This window comes from Theropithecus gelada, chromosome 1 (genome assembly GCF_003255815.1).
Source record: "Theropithecus gelada isolate Dixy chromosome 1, Tgel_1.0, whole genome shotgun sequence".
NCBI classification, from domain to species: domain Eukaryota; kingdom Metazoa; phylum Chordata; class Mammalia; order Primates; family Cercopithecidae; genus Theropithecus; species Theropithecus gelada.
The window spans coordinates 183,696,416-183,715,924 of NC_037668.1; the positions used below are offsets into that span (position 1 = coordinate 183,696,416).

At 44.8% G+C, this 19,509-nt stretch overlaps 1 non-coding gene and 1 pseudogene across 1 annotated transcript; both read right to left on the reverse strand.

Moving 5' to 3' along the window:
* Positions 1-995: 995 nt before the first annotated feature.
* LOC112632880 lies at positions 996-17,429 on the reverse strand (annotated as a pseudogene).
* LOC112615411 lies at positions 9,911-10,017 on the reverse strand. The gene has a single exon (XR_003117351.1). It is a non-coding gene; the product is annotated as a U6 spliceosomal RNA (small nuclear RNA).
* Positions 17,430-19,509: the final 2,080 nt, after the last annotated feature.

Sequence of the window (19,509 nt, forward strand, 5' to 3'; positions counted from 1 at the left end):
TCATTGGATGGGGTGTGTGGGAATCCGCATCTTCCAGACTAATTTATTCCTACTCTCTGGCCTCTCTCTCATCCTCTAATACCCTCAACCCTTTCTCATCTCAGAGACTTTGACATGGCTGTCCTACCTGTCTGAATGCTTTTTCTCCGGCTCATTCTGCTTCTTCAGGTCTCAGCTCAGATATCACCTCCTCTGAGAAGATCTCACGGACTCCTCTATTTAAATTGTCCTCCCTCATTCATTTTGCCTACCACCCTAACTTTAGCAATTTCATTTCGGTGTTTGTTGTTTATTGTTTAGTTCCTTTGGTTAAGGACCTTGTTTGTCTTGAACACTACTCTAGCCCCAGTATTCAGCAAATATTTGTAGAATGAACAAATGAAAATGTAAATGAGGATTTCTCAAGGTCAGGGGCTCTCAAGTTTTAACATGCAACAGAATCACCTGGAAGGCTTTTTAAAATAAGATTGCTCAATCTTTGTTCCCAGAGTTTCAGATTCTTATTATCTGGGAATAGGGGCAGTTCTAAGAAGTTTCCGGGTGCTGCTGATGCTTCTTGTCCGGGAACTGCACTTTGAGAGCCACTGCATAAAATTAAAACCACATCTGTATCCCATTAAAGTATATCCACTGGTAAGTTGTAGAGAGGAGCCCAAGAGGAGGAAGTTCAAATGAGTTGTCTCAAAGGTACTTGGAAAAAGTAAGGGGCTCCAGGACAACGCTAAGGTCTCTTTCCTCTTGGAGATCTTGGGTTTCTGAGATAAAAGACTGCTCCCCCTCACCTTTTTCTTTTTTTCTTTTTTTCTTTTTTTTTTCTTTTTTGGCTCTTTTCAGTTTATTGCATGAAGGAGTTACACTAGGCCCAGTTAAAAGCAGACCCCAAATGGTTACATTATACCAGCTGTGGAGGTTTTTAAACGTGTGACAAGGGACAGAAGGGAAATTCTACTCAGTGCAAGGAAATCCTCACTTAAGCTTCAGTGAGCCACAAGCACTTAAAACCCATGAACCTTCAGCTGATTGTCCTTAGCCAGTCCAAGCTCTACAAGGAGCTGGCATATGTTCTTGCGTTGGTCATCCTGTAGCTTAATTGCTTCTCCATATTCTGGATGCTCAATTACAGTACCATTGCAGGCAAACTTCTTAAACGCCTTCACTAGTTTCTTTTTATCATAATCATCAGCAATCCCTTGGACAGTAGTAAGGGTCTTCCTGCCATTTCTCTGTTGAATTCCTATATGGATATAATCCTCAGTGCCAGCAGGAAGCAGTTCATCACCCTTACTTGCATCAGCAAAGGAGTTGAAAGAGTGGAGGTCCTGGATAGCGAACTTACAATACGATTCCTTTTCCTCGATGGAAACGGGCTGCGGAAGGCAGAGGTGGCGGGAGAAGGCAGGCAGCAGGGATGGAACGTTGGGAAGTGAGGGGGCTCAAAGGGGAGGCTGCTGACTGGACCCCTCTCCGCTTTTTTTTTTTTTTTGTAGAGATGAGACCTCATTATGTTGCCCAGACTTGTCTCGGACTCCTGGCCTCAAGCAATCCTTCTGCCTGGGCCTCCTAATATGTTGAGATTATAGGTATGAGCCACCACATCCAGTCCAAAGACTGCTTTTCTGATGAGGAAGTTGTGGTGGACAAATCAGTCTATTCTTCTTCAGCTACCAGAATAAGAAAATCTTAGAAAATGATTCTTAGGCTCCCAAACTGAACATCCAACAGATCTCAAGTTGCTGTGGTGACCTGTGTTTCTAAATCAAGTCCTGCTTCCACAATTCCAAAAGAGTAATTACTAAATCAGAGATTAGGAAATGGGAAAAGAAGAAATTATCTTCATCCAAAGACAGCTTTTCCCAGAGTATATTCTGAAGAATATTAGTTCCATAATTAACAACAAGATGAAAGCGTTCCACGGTCCAATGAAATTCAGTGACACTGAAAGCCATATCCATTACTTAGAGGTACATACCTGCAAAGTCTCACAGTCCAGAAATCAGTTTAAGATAGTTAAGTTCCATCCTGGGCAACATAGTGAGACCTGTCTCTACAAATAATAAAAAATTAGCTGGATATAGTGGTGAGCACCTTCCAGCTACTTGGGAGGCTGAGGCATGAAGATTGCTTGAGCCCAGGAAGTCGAGGCTTCAGTGAGCCATGATCGTGCCACAGCACTCAGCTCGGGCAACAGAGTGAGTCCCTCAAAAAGAAAAATGTTAACCTCCCTCCCTCCATCCATCCCTCCCTCCCTCCCTCCCTTCCTCCCTCCCTCCCTCCCTCTCTCCCTCCCTCCCTTCCTTCCTTCCTTCCTTCCCTCCCTCCCTCCCTTCCTTCCTGTCTCTTTCTCTCTCTCTCGTTCTCTTTCTTTTTTCTTTCTTTTTTGAGACAAGGTCTCACTCTGTCACCCAGGCTGGAGTGCAGTGGCACAATCGCAGCTCACTGCAGCTTCAGCCTCCCCAGGCTCAGGTGATCCTTCCACCTCAGCCTCTGAGTAGTTGAGATTTTTTTTATTTTTTGTAGAAACAGGGTCTTGCCATGCTGCGCAGGCTGGTCTCGAACTGCTGGACTCAAGTGATCCACCACCTTAGCCTCCCAAAGGGTTGGGATTACAGGCGTGAGCCCTAAACTGCCTTTTGATATAAAACCAAAGAGCATTTTTGCTCAAAACATATCCTGAGGCACATATTTAGAGAAGCACTGCCTTTGGGGACCTTTTCTCTTTAATGGGAGAAATTTTGTTTTGTTCTGGATGGAAACTTCATGTAAACATGAAAAACACTCTGATAGACACACACACACACACACACACACACACACACACACACAGCCTTAGTCCCCAGGTAGGCAGGAAAGAAAATATCCGGAATGACCGTTCCAGTTCTCGTCCCTTCCAGATGTGAAGCTGCCCTGAGGTGTGTGACATGGGATGTTGTCTGTACCTGGGTGGGGACCTGAGGCTGCTCTTTGATTGGGCAGTTAGGGTGAGTGGAGGAGGAAGCTCTGGGGGTGAGTGATAGGCAGCCAGGAAAGAGATGGCTTGGGGAGCACAGAGTGGAATTTTCCCCTGGAAATCCTTTTGAACTGAAGTGGATTTGAATGTTGCACCCACGGTCACCTAGATCCCAGGGCTAAATGATTTTTCTCTTCATTTTCCAGTAATAATTAACATTGCTGTAGTGATCACAGGCAGTTTGGAGACAGTTTGTCTGGCTGTAGTGATGGAAACAAGAAGGAAACTCCTCCCTAAACCCTCAGGGAAACTTTCTTTTCTCTTCTCTCAGTTGGTGGGAAGAGGGGGACACTGAAACATTCCTGCATCGGCAAGGATTGTTCCACCTTTTGTTAAATTAAATACTTTTCAGCCTGGAATAGTGGCTCATGCTGGTAATCCCACCACTTTGGGAGGCCAAGGTGAGTGGATCACCTGAGGTCAAGAGTTCAAGACCAGCCTGAACAAAATGGTGAAACACTATCTCTACTAAAAATACAAAAATCAGCTGGGCATGGTGGTGCACATCTGTAAGTCCAACTACTCGGGAGGTGGAGGCAAGAGAATTGCTTGAACCAGGAAGGTGGAGGTTGCAGTGAGCTGAGATCCTGCCACTGCACTCCAGCCTGGGCAATAGAGTGAGACTCCGTCTCAAAAAAAAAAAAAATTAAACAGTTTTCAGAATCTTATATTCTTTTAGCAAAACACTCATTTTGGGTAAATGAATGATGTTTTCATTAACCATCCAAGTGACACTCCAGAGGTGGTTTTAGATTAGGAAACAGAGGCTGAGAAGCCAGGAAATCTCTCTGGGGCAGGGGCAGGGAAGAACGTGATGTCTTGTTTTCTAGCTCACTGGAGACCTCTGAGCCTCCAGGCATGTTGTCGGTGGCATCCTGCATTTCACTTTGAATATACAAGTTGGATTTGACAACCAGGTGAGATCAGAATCATGCCCATGGGACAGAATGCCTTTTTTTTTTTTTTTTTTTTTTGAGATGGAGTCTTGCTCTGTTACCCAGGCCGGAGTGCTGCGGTGCAATCTCGGCTCACTGCAACCTCCGCCTCCCGGGTTCAAGTGATTCTTCTGCCTCAGTCTCCTGAGTAGCTGGGACTACAGGCACGTGCCACCACACCCGGCTAATTTTTGTATTTTTAGTAGACACAAGGTTTCATCATATTACCCAGGCTGGTCTTTAAGTCCTGACCTTGTGACCTGCCCACCTCAGCCTCCCAAAATGCTGGGATTACAGGTGTGAGCCACCGCGCCTGGCCTTAGAATGCCCTTTATACAGCCTCTTGCATTGCAGAGGAGCTGCTTTATTCCTGTCCCAGCAGCTAAGCAACTCTAAAAAGCATGGCTTTGTGTTTTATGGTGTTAATTTTGTTGATTTCTAAAGGCTTTTCTCTGTCTGCCCTTCCTTTCTTTCCTCTCTTCTTTTCTCCCAAGGAAAAAGGAAACCATAACAAAATATTACCGTATTTGAGTAAGCCATCAGAATCTGCATCTGGGAGTGAAGAGAGGGCTTTCTTTTCCATGACACAGTGCATGCCATAGAATGTCCAAACAATGAGGGACCGCACGGATTATCCTGCCCACCTCTTATAAGAAGGTAGAGGCCCAAAGTTAAGCTCTTGCACAGGACTCTTAATCACAGCGCTACCTCTTTCTGCTACTCCAGGGGAAGGGAGAGCATTATTTGTTATATAATTTCACGAGTTCTGCTGGAGCTCTGACGGGGTCTCTGCAGCATGACTTGACACGACACTATTTGGAACCATTAAGCTGGCATATCTTCTGGTGTGCTGTTAAGCTGGGGTATCTTCTAGTGTGCTGAGGATCTGGCCAGCTTGCTTACATTTGTGGGCTGACTGGCCGAAAAAGAATGAGATGACTTCAGCCTGCAAAGAAAGGCTGCTTATCTATTCTAAAACAGGCTCGATGCTTTTCTTTTTTCTTTTTACTTTGAGAAGGAGTTTTGCTCTTATTGCCCAGGCTGGAGTACAAATGCGCGATCTCGGCTGACTGTAACCTCTGTCTCCCGGGTTCCAGCGATTCTCTTGCCCTTGCCTCCAGAGTAGCTGAGATTACAGGCACGCGCCACCACGCCTGGCTAATTCTTTTGTATTTTTAGTAGAGATGGGGTTTCACCATGTTTGCCAGGCTGACCTCAGGTGATCCACCCACCTTGGCCTCCCAAAGTGCTGGGATTACAGGCGTGTGCCACGGCGCCCGGCCGGCTTGATGTTTTTCTGAGCACTCAACCGAATTAGTTTAGAAATGTCTGAGGCTTCTATAATGGAGAAAGAGTGAAACTGAGCAAGGAGTGCCATAACCCCCCTGGTGAAAACCCACCAGATGCTGACATCACTGGAAGCCCCTGTGTAGCTCCAGCTCTCAATTCTGTCACTTCTTTACTCCTCCTGAGTGATGACTGAGTTTAAATTCTGGGTCTCTCTGCCATGCTGTGAAAAACTGTCTTCTAAAGGATGGCCACCATGTAAGTCAGGGCCTGTGGTTGCACCAACACCTACCCATCTAGTTCCTCCTTCAAGGAGTTTCAGATCATTTGGTGCTATAGAGCCACTGATGCAGAGTATGATAATGTCTGTTCTGGATACTTTATTTCTTATTCTGGTGACAGGTTTTTTTTTTTTAAATTTTTTATGTAAACTTTTTTTCCCCCCTGATTGGCAATATCATCATTATTTGTCAATCATATTCTTTTTGTTTGTTTTTGTTTTTGAGACAGAGTCTCGCTCTGTTGCCCAGGCTGGAGTGCAGTGATGTGTTCTTGGCTCACTGCAACCTTTGCCTCCCAGGCTCAAGCGATTCTCGTGCCTCAGCCTCCCAAGTAGCGGGGACTACAGGTGTGTGCCACCATACCCAGATAATTTTTTGTAGAGTGGGGTTTAGCCATGCTGCCGAGGCTGGTCTTAAACTCCTGGGCTCAAGTGATCTGCACCCTTTGGCTTCCCAAAGTGCTGGGATTAGAGGTGTGAGCCACCACACCTGGCCTTACATTCTTCAAATTAATGTGTGTTGACAGTAATTGCCTGTTAGTTGGACCTGTGACTACATTAACAAAAATAATCTTTCATGTAGCATATAGGGTTAGAGTGATAGGGCGGGAAGAAAAAAAGGAAAAGGAAAAGGATAGAGAGAAAGAGTTCTGTACGTTAAAGAATGTGTTGCTCTTGGAGTCTCTGAGATCTTGGCAAGGCCTGCAATGAATTATGTGTGTTGTTTTCTCTGGATCCTCAGTGACAATTTGAGCTATGAATAAGAGTTAGAAAGAATAGGACACTGTATTTTCCAGAGTAGAAATATAAATACATGTTTTACAGCCTCAGAGTGAATCCCCATAACTGAACTCACACTGTAGAATGTAATTTGACACCTCCCTCAGTCACAGCCACTAAGAGCAACCGCCATCGAGAACCTAATGTTACTCAGAAAACCAGGACCATCAAATCCTAGGGTTGGGGGGATCTTGGAGGTTATCTTGTCCCTTTTATGCCTTCTAGCTCTTGAGCAATAAGGGAATCTGGAGCAGTGAGGGATGGGAGGAGACAGAGGCGGGGAGCCTCTGCCTCTGACTTTGTCTCAAAGATTCCAGAAATGAGGATGCATTCTTGGTCACCAAAATGCTATCTATCTTATTCTAGTGTTTAGTTTTAAGAAGCCCCAGTGCAAGGATAAGAGTGATTAATATTATCAGGAGCACAACATGTTGTGCCTGGCACCATGCCAAGCACTTACAACACATCTTACCTCATTTACTACAACAGCTCCATGAACGTAAGCACTTCATTTATAAAGAGAGCAACACAGAAAAAGGTGAGTAAGTTACTCTGGACTTAGCAAGTGGCAGAGCTGGGGTTCAAACTACAGTTTGACTGATTTCGCACCTCAACCTTTTTTTTTGAGATGGGAGTCTCTTTATATTGCCCTGGCTGGTCTTGAACTCCTGGGTTCAAGTGGTCCTCCTGTCTCAGCCTCCCCTGTAGCTGGAACTATAGGTGCACACCACCATTCCAAGCTCCTGTATCTCTAACTTTTCTGGTATTTTTATGCCCTGCTATTTGCAAGAAAGTCTTACTATTATAAAATGGTGCTTTTTATGTGCTGTATAATTGGTTTTGACTTACAAGCCAAAAGACATTTTCTTTGAAAATAACAAGAAGTTCATAATTAGGGTTGCTGGGCTTAGCAAATAAAAATACAGGGTACCCAGTACAGTCAAATTTCAGACAGACAACAAAAAATTTTTTAGTTTGTGTGTTTTAAATATTTTTAGCCTATGTCCAAAATATTACATGGGACATACTTAAAACTAAAAAAAAAAAAATTATTTGTTTGGTATTCAAATTTCCTGGTCATCCTGTATCTTATCTGTATTCACAATGAATGAGACTTAGTTGCTAAATTTAATCCCTTTGTAGGCCACAGTGTTGCTCTGTTCCATGGCTGATGACTCTCTAGTGGGAACCTCTTCATCTAGGGCCTTCTGTAAACCCTTCAGTCCCATCCCTTGTATCTTTTTTTTTTTCTTTTTTTTTTTTGTTCTGAGCCCTTTGTGTATTCTAGATTCTACTACTTCACTGGTTATGTGTGTGGCAAGCATCTTCTCCCAGTGTGTGTCTAGCCTTCTCCCCTCCCCTCCCCTCCTCTCCCCTCCCCCCCTCCCGTTTCGTTTCGTTTCGTTTCGTTTCATTCAGCGTCTGATATGGTTTGACTGTGTCCTCACCCAACTCTCATCTTGAATTCCCACGTGTTGAGGGAGCGACCAGGTGGGAGATAATTGAATCATGGGGGCGGGTCTTTCCCGTGCTGTTCTCGTGATCGTGAATAAATCTCACGAGATCTGATGGTTTTAAGATGGGGAGTTTCGGTGCAGAAGAGTTCTGCTCTTGTCTACCGCCGTGTGAGATATGCCTTCCACCTTCCATCATGATTGTGAGGCTTCCCCAGCCATGTGGAACTGTAAGTCCAATAAACCTCTTTCTTTAGTAAATTGCCCAGTCCTGGGTATGTCTTTATTAGCAGGGTGAAAACGGACTAATACAGCACCCAAAATGTTTTTAATAAGAGAGTAGGATCAGGGTTCGTTTTTCTAGCTCGGCTGGCCCATTCGGCCCTGGCACACTGAAAATTTCGGTCCTTGGAACACATAGGGTTTGGTGTGGCTGTGCGGGGTTGCCAGGGTAAATGCCAGTGTCGCTATGGCCCCTTTCGAGGACCAGAAAGCAGGATAGTGCCACAGCCCTTGGGGGAATCCAGGCCAGCTGCTCAGAGGTGCGGATCTTGCCCCAGCCTTGGGGATGCGGCTGGGCTCTGGCCGCTCACACGCAGTGCGAACCTTTACTCTGGGCACCTCCTGAACCCGCACAACCGCAGCTGTGGGCCTGAAACCATAGCCGTTTTGTTTTCCGGGCCTGGAAGCTTCATCTTCCAATCAGGATCAGAGGTGGCCGGTTGGTGCGATTCACAAAAAGCCTCTTCAGTATAACCTGGCTGAAGGTGGACAGCTTGACCAACAGCCCTAGGTAGATGTCCAGCGCTTGGGCTCCCTGCGCCCAGCCTTTCTGTCCTTGCTGTGGTGGATGTCGACTCCCACGATGGCGCCTCCGGCACCACGAGGCCGGGAAGGAGCCATTTCACTTTCTTTACGGGATCTTTGATAAACACATTTTATCAGTGTTCTCCTTTATTATCTGTTGATTTATTTTGAGACAGGCTCTGGCTCTGTTGCCCAGCCTGGAATCCAGGGGCACCATGTCAGCTCACTCCAGCCTCCACCTCCCAGGTTCAAACAATCCTTCCACCTCAGCCTCCTGAGTATCTGTGCCCATAGGTACGCATCACCACACCCAGCTGATTTTTGTGTGTTTTGTAGATACGGGGTCTTCCTACGTTGCCCAGGTTGGTCTTGAACTCGTGGCCTCAAGCAAATGTTTTCCTTCATAGTTAGTACTTTTGTGTCTTATTTAAGAAATTTAGCTGGGCATGGTGGCTCATGCCCTGTAATCCCAGCACTTTGGGAGGCTGAGGTAGGCAGATCACTTGAGGCCAAGAGTTAAAGACCAGCCTGGCCAACATAGTGAAACCCTGTCTCTACTAAAAACACAAAAAAATTAGCTGGGCCTGGTGGCACACGCCTGTAATCCCAGCTACTCGGGAGGCTGAGGCATGAGAATTGATTGCATCTGGGAGGCAGAAGCGATAGTGAGCCAAGATCACGCCACTGCACTGCAGCCTGGGTGACAGAGTGAGACCCTATCTCACAAAAAAAAAAAAAAAAAAAAAAAAAAAAAAATTCTTCCCTACTCTGTGAATATAGACGTGTTCTCTTATTTCATTATGATTTTTGTTTTGTTTTGTTTTACTTTTTGTATTTGTCTTTTTGTTTTGTTTTGTTTTTTTGAGACAGTCTTACTCTGTCACCCAGGCTGGAGTGCAGTGGCATGATCTTGGCTCATTGCAACCTCTGCCTCCCAGGTTCAAGTGATTCCCTCCTGGGTAGCTGGGATTACAGGCACCCACCACCACACTCAGCTAATTTTTTTGTATTTTTAGTGAAGGTGGGGTTTCACCATGTTGGCCAGGCTGGTTTCGAATTCCTGACCTCAGGTGATCCACCACCTTGGCCACCCAAAGTGCTGGAATTACAGGCGTGAGCCACTGCGCCTGGCCATATTTAGGTCTAATCTGCCAGTATTTCTGCTTGTGTGCAGTATGTTGTTGGGTCCTCCATTGTCCCAGCACTAGTTATGAGTGATCCATCTTTCTTTGATGATCAACAATTAAAAAAAAAAAAATCTTTAAAAAAATACGGAATGCTGATTTTACAGTGAACTATGATTGTGACACTGCACTCCAGCCTGAACAACAGAGCGAGACCATCTCTTTAAAAAAAAAAGAAAAAGAAAGATCTCTTAATGAATTGGTGTGCCATCCTGGTGAAGGGGCCATGCTGATCTTCTCTGTATAGTTCCCATTTTAGTATATGTGCTGCCAAAGTGAGTGCTAATCAACAATTTTAGTATTTCTGTGACTGTTCCCACTGCTGGACAATGAGCTACTTTTATCTCTATATTACTAGAGTCTAGCATATAGGATTTGTCTCTGAGAGTGGGCTAAATAATTGTTGAACTGTGTTTTTTTTTTTTTTTTTTTTGAGATGGAATCTTGTTCTGTCACCCAGGCTGGAGTGCAGTGGTGCAATCTTGGCTCACTGAAACCTCTGCCTCCCAGGTTCAAGTGATTCTCGTGCCTCAGCCTTCTGAGTAGCTAGGATTACAGGCATACACCACCACACCTGGCTAATTTTTGTATTTTTAGCAGAGATGGAGTTTCACCATGTTGACCAGGCTGGTCTTGAGCTCCTGGCCTCAGGTGCTCAAGCCTGCAAAAGTGCTGGTATTACAGGCGTGAGCCACTGTACCTGGCTTGAACTATGTTCTTAATCCTGGGCACCACCTGCAAAAATCTGTTAATATAAATAGGGGCTTAAGCAAAGGAAGATTTCTGCTAATGAAGAATTTTATCTCAAGTAACTGTTGAATTTACTAAATGAGTTGCTGAGTTTCATTATTAGAATAATAATTGTATTAGTCAGTTCTCGAATGCTATAAAGAAATACCTGAGACTGGGCCGGATGTCGTGGCTCACACCTGTAATCCCAGCACTTTGGGAGGCCAAGGTGGGTGGATTACCTGAGGTCAAGAGTTCGAGACCAGCCTGACCAACATGGCAAAACCCCATCTCTACTAAAAATAGAAAGTTAGCCGGGCGTGGTGGCAGGGGCCTGTAATCCCAACGACTCGGGAGGCTGAGGCAGAATTGCTTGAACCCGCGAGACAGAGGTTACAGTGAGCCAAGATTGTGCCATTGCACTCCAGTGTGGGTGACAGAGCAATACTCTGTGCCAAAAAAAAACCCACCAAAAACCCACAAAAAACAAAAAACTGAGACTGGGTAATTTATAAAGAAAAGAGGGTGCCGGGCGCGGTGGCTCAAGCCTGTAATCCCAGCACTTGGGAGGCCGAGACGGGTGGATCACGAGGTCAGGAGATCAAGACCGTCCTGGCTAACACGGTGAAACCCCGTCTCTACTAAAAAAAAAATACAAAAAAACTAGCCGGGCGAGGTGGCGGGCACCTGTAGTCCCAGCCACTTGGGAGGCTGAGGCAGGAGAAGGGCCTGAACCCGGGGGGCGGAGCTTGCAGTGAGCTGAGCCAAGATCGCGCCACTGCACTCCAGCCTGGGGACAGAGCGAGACTCCGTCTCAAAAAAAAAAAAAAAAAAAAAGAAGGTTTAGTTGGCTCAGGGTTCTGCTGGCTGTACAGGAAGTATAGAGGCTGCTTCAGGGAACTTACAATCATGGCAGAAGGCAAAGGGAAAGCAGGCATGTCTTATGTAGCCAGAGCAGGAGGAAGAGAGAGTAGGCCGGGGATGCCACACACCTCTAAACAACCAGAATTGTGGGATAGCTCACTCACTCACGAGAACAGCTCCAAGGAGATGGTACTAAACCATTCATGAAAACTGCCTCCATGTCCCAGTCACCTCCCACCAGGCCCCGTCTCCAACACTGGGGATTACAATTGAACATGAGATTTGGGTGGGAACACAGATTCAAACCATATCAATAATAATATTTCAATAATAATTCAATAGATACCTTTCACTGAGATTTGACCAAGGCCAGGCGAAGCTTTACTCACATTCTCACTTTTCATCCTCACACGGCATAGTCAGGAAGAAAATGTCATCATCACTATTCACAGAGGAAGAAGCTATGGTTCGGGGTGACCTGGTGTGCTGGAGGTCACACAGAGCAGGATGCAGGCTGGGACTATGAGCAGCTCTGTAATGACAGCTCAGAAAACCTCTAACACAAACTTGACCTCATTGTGCCTCTTCAGCATCACAAGGTGCTAAACCAGATGCCTAGAAATAGGGCACAGCTTTCCAGCTAGGACATTTCTATACAGGACCTGTAGTCTCTATAACCAAAAGGGACCCTAGGTGAGAGTCTACATGTAAAAGTTAGTGGGGCTTACATTTTGGCCCAACTGCAGAAGAAACTTTCTAAACTAGAATTGTTTGAAGTGGAACCATTCCCAGCAGTGTTAGAAGTTTTGCACCATCCAGCTGTACTGTGTGACATCCACCAATCACTGGAACAGGTCCTGATAGAGTAGTACCCATTCTCCATAGATCTCATTTCCAGGTCTCCATTCTCCCATTGTCCTGAGGTCCCCATTTCTCTCAGAGCTCTTGTATCTTGGGGTCTGAGTATTCGATAAACATTGCTTGAACCCCTCTATTTTTCAGGTACTATACCAGGTGCCAGGGGTGCAGACATGGATAAAAGAGAGTTATCCTCAGGATGGTCACTGAGGCAGCAAGATTCATTAACATGATTTTATTATAATCTGGTAAATGTTAAGATGTGCACTGTCCCTTCCCAGAGAAGGGCCCTGGTCCTAACAGGACCATGTCTGGAAAAGATGCCTTTTGAGATGAATGACTCTTGAAGGATGAGGAGATTTACGTCAGGCAAAGAAAGTCCATAGTGATGTGCTGGGGGTGGTGGAGAACCCATGCCATTCTAAGAACCAAAGAGTAGTGGCCGGACACAGCGGCTCATGCCTGTAATGCCAGCGCTTTGAGAGGCTGAGGTGGGCGGATCACCCAAGGTCAGGAGTTCGAGATCAGCCTGGCCAACATGGTGAAACCCTGTTTCTACTAAAAATACAAATATAAGCCAGACGCGGTGACGGGCGCCTGTAATCCCAGCTATTCAGGAGGTTAAGGCAGGAGAATCACTTGAACCTGAGAGGCAGAGGTTGCAGTCGGCCAATATAGCACCACTGCACTCCAGCCTGGGCAATGAGAGCGAAACTCGGTCTCAAAAAAAAAAAAAGAAAAAAAAATACAGAACCAATGAGTATCTTTGAATCTCAGCATAGACTGCTTCCCTGTTCCTCAACTTTTCCCCTTTGCCTTCTCCCTGGGACTTTTCCCAATCTTTCCCCTGGATAGAAAGCCTTGGAGTTCTCCCATTATCTGTAATTCTTACCGATCTCCACAAAGTCATTTATCTCTTGACCTCTGTTTTATTTTATTTATTATTAATTTCTTTCTTTCTTTTCTTTTTTTTTTTTTTTTTTAAAACTGAGTCTTGCTGTGTTGCCCTGGCTGGAGTACAGTGACGTGATCTTGGCTCACTGCAACCTCCACCTCCTGGGTTCAAGCGATTCTGCCTCAGCCTCCTGAGTAGCTGGGACTACAGGCGTATGCCACCACGCCTGGCTAATTTTTGTAGTTTTAGTAGAGATGGGGTTTTCCTGTGTTGGCCAGGCTGGTCTTGAACTCCTGACCTCAGGTGATCTGCCCACCTTAGCCTCCCAAAGTGCTAGGATTACAGGCATGAGCCACTGCGCCCCGTCTTGACTTCTGTTTTAATTCTAATTATGTGCTGGGGTCTAAAAGTTCATTGTAAGGCAAACTCTCAGAGACAGTAACTCAGGAAAGGAGTGGAGAAGGCTCCAGACCCAGCATCTGAAGTGCAAGTGCACACTGGCCTGCGCGGAGCAGAGTGAGCGAACTGTGCATGGTCCACAGCACCACTTGAGGCCCAGAAACCCCTGGCTGCCGAAACACCACTGAGATCCTCCTTGGTAGCAACCAGGTGTGTGGAAAGAGCTTCCACACCAGAAAGACCTGGAGTTAAATTCTGGCCCCACTTCCTAGCTTCTCCACAGAAAGTGACTTTCTTTGTCTGAGTCTTAGTTTTCTTATCTGTAAAATTGGTAGGAAATAAGTGCCCTTCAGGGTTGTTCTAGGATTAAACAGGATGGCCCATGGAAAGAACTGCCAGGGAGGTGCCCAATCAATGTCACTTTCGTCTAGATTTCTTTGTGTGAAAGAACTGACTAGAAGAAAATACCCCAAAGCAATCAATACTTTTTCCCAAAGTATTAGAATAAATTTAGAAAATTTGCACTTAAAATGTTATTTGTGGTGGCCAGGCGTAGTGGCTCACGCCTGTAATCCCAGCACTTTGGGAGGCTGATGTGGGCAGATCACTTGAGGTCGTGAGTTCAAGACTAGCCTGGCCAACATGGTGAAACCCATGTCTACCAAAAATACAAGAATTAGCCGGGTGTGGTGATGCACACCTGTAATCCCAGCTACTGAGGACGCAGAGGCAGGGGAATCACTTGAACCCGAGAGGCAGACGTTGCCTTGAACCAAGATTGCACCACTGCACTCTAGCCTGGGCAACAGAGTGTGACTCCATCTCAAATAATAAAAATAAAATAAAATCTTTTTTTGTGGAAAATGTAAGCCTAGGGATATTCCTAGGGCCAGAGAGTGGGTAGATTTATTTTTTATTTTTTAAAAAGTTTTAATATTTTATATAGAGAGAATCTCACTATGTTGCCCAGGCTGGTCTCAAACTCCTGGCCTCAGGTGATTCTCCCACTTTGGCCTCCCAAAGTGCTGGGATTACAGGCGTGAGCCACTATGCCTGACCCAAAGAGTGGGTGGATTCTGGAGGCAACTGGACTTGAGGATCTTTTTCCAGCAAATACTAGAAAAGATCATCTGAGAGATGAATATTGACCATCATCCCAGTACATCTTCTGAGGGATATTCTGCAAGTACCCGCATGTCTGACTCTGTCTCACAGTCCTTATATTATTGAGAGTCCTTTCTGTTATCTTACTTAAAGTTTCTTGTACTTCAGCGTGAGTCATGCTCTCTTCTTATAGCAAGGGAGTACTGCTATAAAATGGACATTTTAACTACATAGCAACATCCTGTTTCATCTGAAGCTCTGTTGCTCCTTCATTTGCCTGGTTTACAAGTTATCATACTATATTATGGAATGCTGGGCCTAAGCCAGACCTCTTCATTCACATGAGGAAACTGAGGCTCGGAGAAGTCCATTACCTAGCTATGATTCTACAGCCAGTAAGGCACAAGAGCTGAGTTAGAACTCAAGTTTTCTGAGTCCCAAATCTAGAGTTTTTTTCTCTTCCCTTTCACTGAAGGGCTCCTTTTACTGGTCACATGTCTGGAAGTGACCCAGGCCCTTTCATACATCTCTAAGAGCCAATGTCAGATGTTTTATCCTGGGAGTCAGAAGACCCAAGAGTCCCAGTCTTAAGCCTCTTCAGAATTGCTCCTCTGGACTGGGCATGGTGGCTCATGCCTGTAATCCTATTTTGGTAAGTCAAGGCTGGAGGATTGCTTGAAGCCAGGAGTTCGAGACAAGCCTGGGCAACAGAGGGAAACCCAGTCTCTACCAAAACAAAAAAAGAAAAAATAAAAGGATTTCTCCCAAGGAGAATGCAAGGAGAATGACAACAGAGCTTTTATTTATGTGCTTTTTAGGGATACCAAATACCATTGGTGAAGCAGGAATGTCTTTTGCAAACTGGGGCCTTTGCATGAGAAGATTCAATTAGAGACAGATAGATAGATAGACAGATATAAAAACATAATTATACATTGTAATTATATATGTATAAATTATGTAATATAACATTTTATATTTTTGAATATATGTATTTTGGGGGTAAGGTAAGAATCAACTTCCACCATTTGTGTTTTTTTTTTTTTTTTTCCAAGATGGAGTCTCCCTCTGTCGCTCAGGTTGGAGTACAGTGGCACAATCTCAGCTCACTGCAACCTCCACCTCCCGGGTTCAAGCGATTCTCCTGCCTCAGCCTCTCGAGTGGCTGGAATTAACAGGTGCCCACCACCACACTCAGCTAATTTTTGTATTTTTAATAGAGACGGGGTTTCACCATGTTGGTCAGGCGGGCCTTGAACTGCTGACCTCAGGTGATCCACCCGCCTCAGCCTCCCAAAGTGTTGGGGTAACAGGCATGAGCCACTGTGCCCAGCCACTTCCACTGATTTTTTTAAAAAGGGGTCTAGGGCTTGAAAAAGTCTGAATCATTCATTCATTATTCATTCATTCAACAATTTTTTTTCTTGAATGCTTATGTAAGGTACTCTACTAGGGCCAGAGAATGTTAATGGAAATATGGAAATAAAATACACATGTTCCTACCCTCATAGCACTTTCATTCTAGTGAGAGAACTGAATGACAAACAATAAACAAATAACAACAAAATGTCACCTTAGGACAGACTGCAAAAAAAAAAAAAAAAAAATAAGCTAGGAATTACTGATCTGACTATACTTTGTATTTCTCTCTGGATTTTATATTTTCACTTTCCTTCTGAGAAAGTCAAATTTCTCTAAAAACGCACCCAATTTAACTTCTCAGTTGTAATTTAAAGGATAGTTACATCTCTAAGTCCTCCAAACCTCTACTTCAATGGTTTTGTTTGTTTGTTTGTTTTGAGACAGAGTCTCATTCTGTTGCCCAGGCTGGAGTACAGTGGCACTGTGTCGGCTCACTGCGACCTCCATCTCCTGGGTTCAAGCAATTCTCCTGTCTCAGCCTCCCGAGTAGCTGGGATTACAGGCACCCACCACCATGCCCAACTAATTATATTTTTAGTAGAGATGTGGGGTTCACCATGTTGGCCAGGCTGGTCTCGAACTCCTGACCTCAGGTGATCTGCCCACCTCGGCCTCCCAAAGTGCTGGGATTACAGGTGTGAGCCACCGCACCTGGCAGTGGGGTTGTTTTATCCACCAGGCTATTGAATAGATGAATGCTGCTTTCCTCCCTGCATCACAGGCAGGCAGGATCATTCCAGGTCTCTAGAAATGACAGGTCTGTTTGCCCAGCATGAGCAATGTGATTTCCCATTGCAGAATCTCCCTCCCTGTAGATTGCAGCTGCTGCTTGTGCAAGACTGAATGATCTGAAAGACTCACAAAAACAGACCACCAAGATGTACCAGTGAATTTTTAAGATTTGTGAACCATCAGGATATTGTTCAAAATTGTATCAGATTAAATCTTTGCTTATTGCTAAGTGAATTTTTCATATGTGCATATCTGTTTTATTCAAATGCAAGTGATTTACACAAACCCCCATCTGCAATCCTTAAGACACTCACAGAATGATGCAGTGTTAGGTAACTAGAATTGTATCTATTTTTTTGTTGTTGTTGCCTCCCCTGCCATACCTGTTTTTTTGTTTGTTTGTTTTTTTTGAGATGGAGTCTCTGTCTGTCACCAGGTTGGAGTGCAGTGGTGCAATCTCGGCTCACTGCAGCCCCTGCCACCCAGGTGCTAGCAGTTCTCCTGCCTCAGCCTCCCGAGTAGCTGGGACTACAGGCCCACACCACCACGCCTGACTAATTTTTGTATTTTTAGTAAAGATGGTGTTTCACCATGTTGGCAGGCTGGTCTCGAACTCATGACCTCAAGTGATCCATTTGCCTCAGCCTCCCAAAGTGTTGGGATTACAGGTGTGAGAAACTGTACCTGGCCATCGTACCTATTTTTGAACTGGTTGTTCTAAATTCATCTATGTGAGTGGGCAGTAAAAAGAAGGGGTGACCTGTCGAAAGTCTTACAACTCAAAGAAAACAAAAAATAAAGAAAGTCCTACAACTCAATGGCAAAGGTGAAATTCAAATCTAAGACATATGATTTCTAGATCTCTGCTCTCCAGGCACGAGATTAGATCCGACAGCCTGACTCAGATTACACCTGTTATGTGCATACAATATTATCAGAATGCTGTGGGGCTCCAGCCTGTTAGAATTGCCTGTTTTAGCTGGGAGTGGAGACTCACGCCCCTGAGCATTTTTGAGGCTGAGGTGGGAGGATCTTTTGAGCCTAGGCCATCCAGGGTGCAGTGAACTATATGACAGTGCCACTATACTCCAGTTAGGGTGACAGAATGGGACCCAGTCTCTAAAAAAAAATAAAAATTAAATTTAAAAAACGAATTTTCTGCCCGGTGCTGTGACTGCTCACACCTGTAATCCCAGCACTTTGGGAGGCCACAGTGGGAGGATCGCTTGAGACCAGGAGTACAAGACGAGCCTGGGCAGCATAGTGAGACCCCATCTCTCCCCACCAAAAATAAAATATTTGTTGGGCATGGGAATGTGTACCTGTAGTCCCAGCTACTTAAGAGACTGAGGAGGGAGGATCGCTTGAGTCTGGGAGTTTGAGGCTACAGTGAGTTGTGATCACGCCACTTTACTCTAGCCTGGGCGACAGAGTGTGAGATCCTGTGTCTTTGGTTTGTTGTTATTGTTGTTTTCTTTTGAGATAGAGTCTCTCTGTCAACCCTGTCTCTCAAAAAATATTTTTTTTTCTTGTCCTGACTAGTTTTAGGGAAAGTGTCACACCATCGACTGAAAGGCCAGTTCTGATTTAGAAAAAAATAAACCTTTTCAATTAAATATGAAGATGTAGTTGTAACACTTTGGACCAAAAATACAAGTAAATTACACTTAAAAAAAAAAGATGTTGGTGAAGGCCATGGACATCACTTGGAAAGTGAGTCATGTAAGGGTAACAATGAGATACCATCAGATTCCCAGGTGAGTGTCTGAAGTCCCATTGGCTGTCCAAAGAGGATCTGAATTGGTTTGAACCCAACTGTTGACTTCTCTTTTTCATAACCTTTCTTCCTACATCCATCTTCACTTAGTTTCTCCCTCCCATTCCTTAACATATTGGATTTGATGAGGAGATGAATTCCCTTCCTCTGAGAGTCCTTTTGGAGACAGGCTTCAGGTCATGGTATTCCAGCATTTAGGCTGCACGGCAGCCCCCCAGTGAAGGCATGGGAAAGTGTCAGAAAATGAAATGGGCCTCCACTGGAGAGACAGTCCAGCTTCTTTCCCAAGGAGCCATTGGATATTTATAGAGCCAGCCTTAGGATGTATGCCCATTGCTGAGAAGGTTTTGCGGCCCGATCTGGTATACATTAGAGGCTCTATCTTTCCATCTCCTCAGTTCATGAAGCGTTGGTTCCTGGCCTAGGAGAAACTGAAAGCCAAACCAAACAGGGGACTTTTCTTCTTCATAGTTATTGTGAGCCAGCCAATTCCAGGATTTAAGCTTAGGCTTGTTAGGCTTTAGTTCTTCTGGGAAATGCCATCTGTTAGGAGAATGGATTTCTGGGCAGCAAAAGTGCTATTAATTCTATTCTAGTGTAGTTGCTGTATGGCAAGGCTCATATTACCCTTTACTCTGGGGGCAGGGAGAAAGGGTTAGGATCAGGCATTTGCCACCATTAAATCCACCCTCTTTTTTGTACATTCTGCCTGTTGTCCCAGTTCACTGCCACACCCTCGCCCCACACATACACACCAGACCTCTCCTTTAGTTTTCAAGCCACTACACAATTGAAATGTTTGTGTGAATTTTCACATACAGTCTAATCTTTATGTCAGGTGTGCAATAAAGCTCAACATTTGTCTAGAGCAAACAAGGAAGTCTTGTTAGGAAATTCGTTCCTTAGGATCTTATGTCTTAAATTGGACTGGTGCCTTTTGTTGTCACAGTTGTTTTTATAATGACATATACGTAGGTTTGCCTTTCTGAATTCTT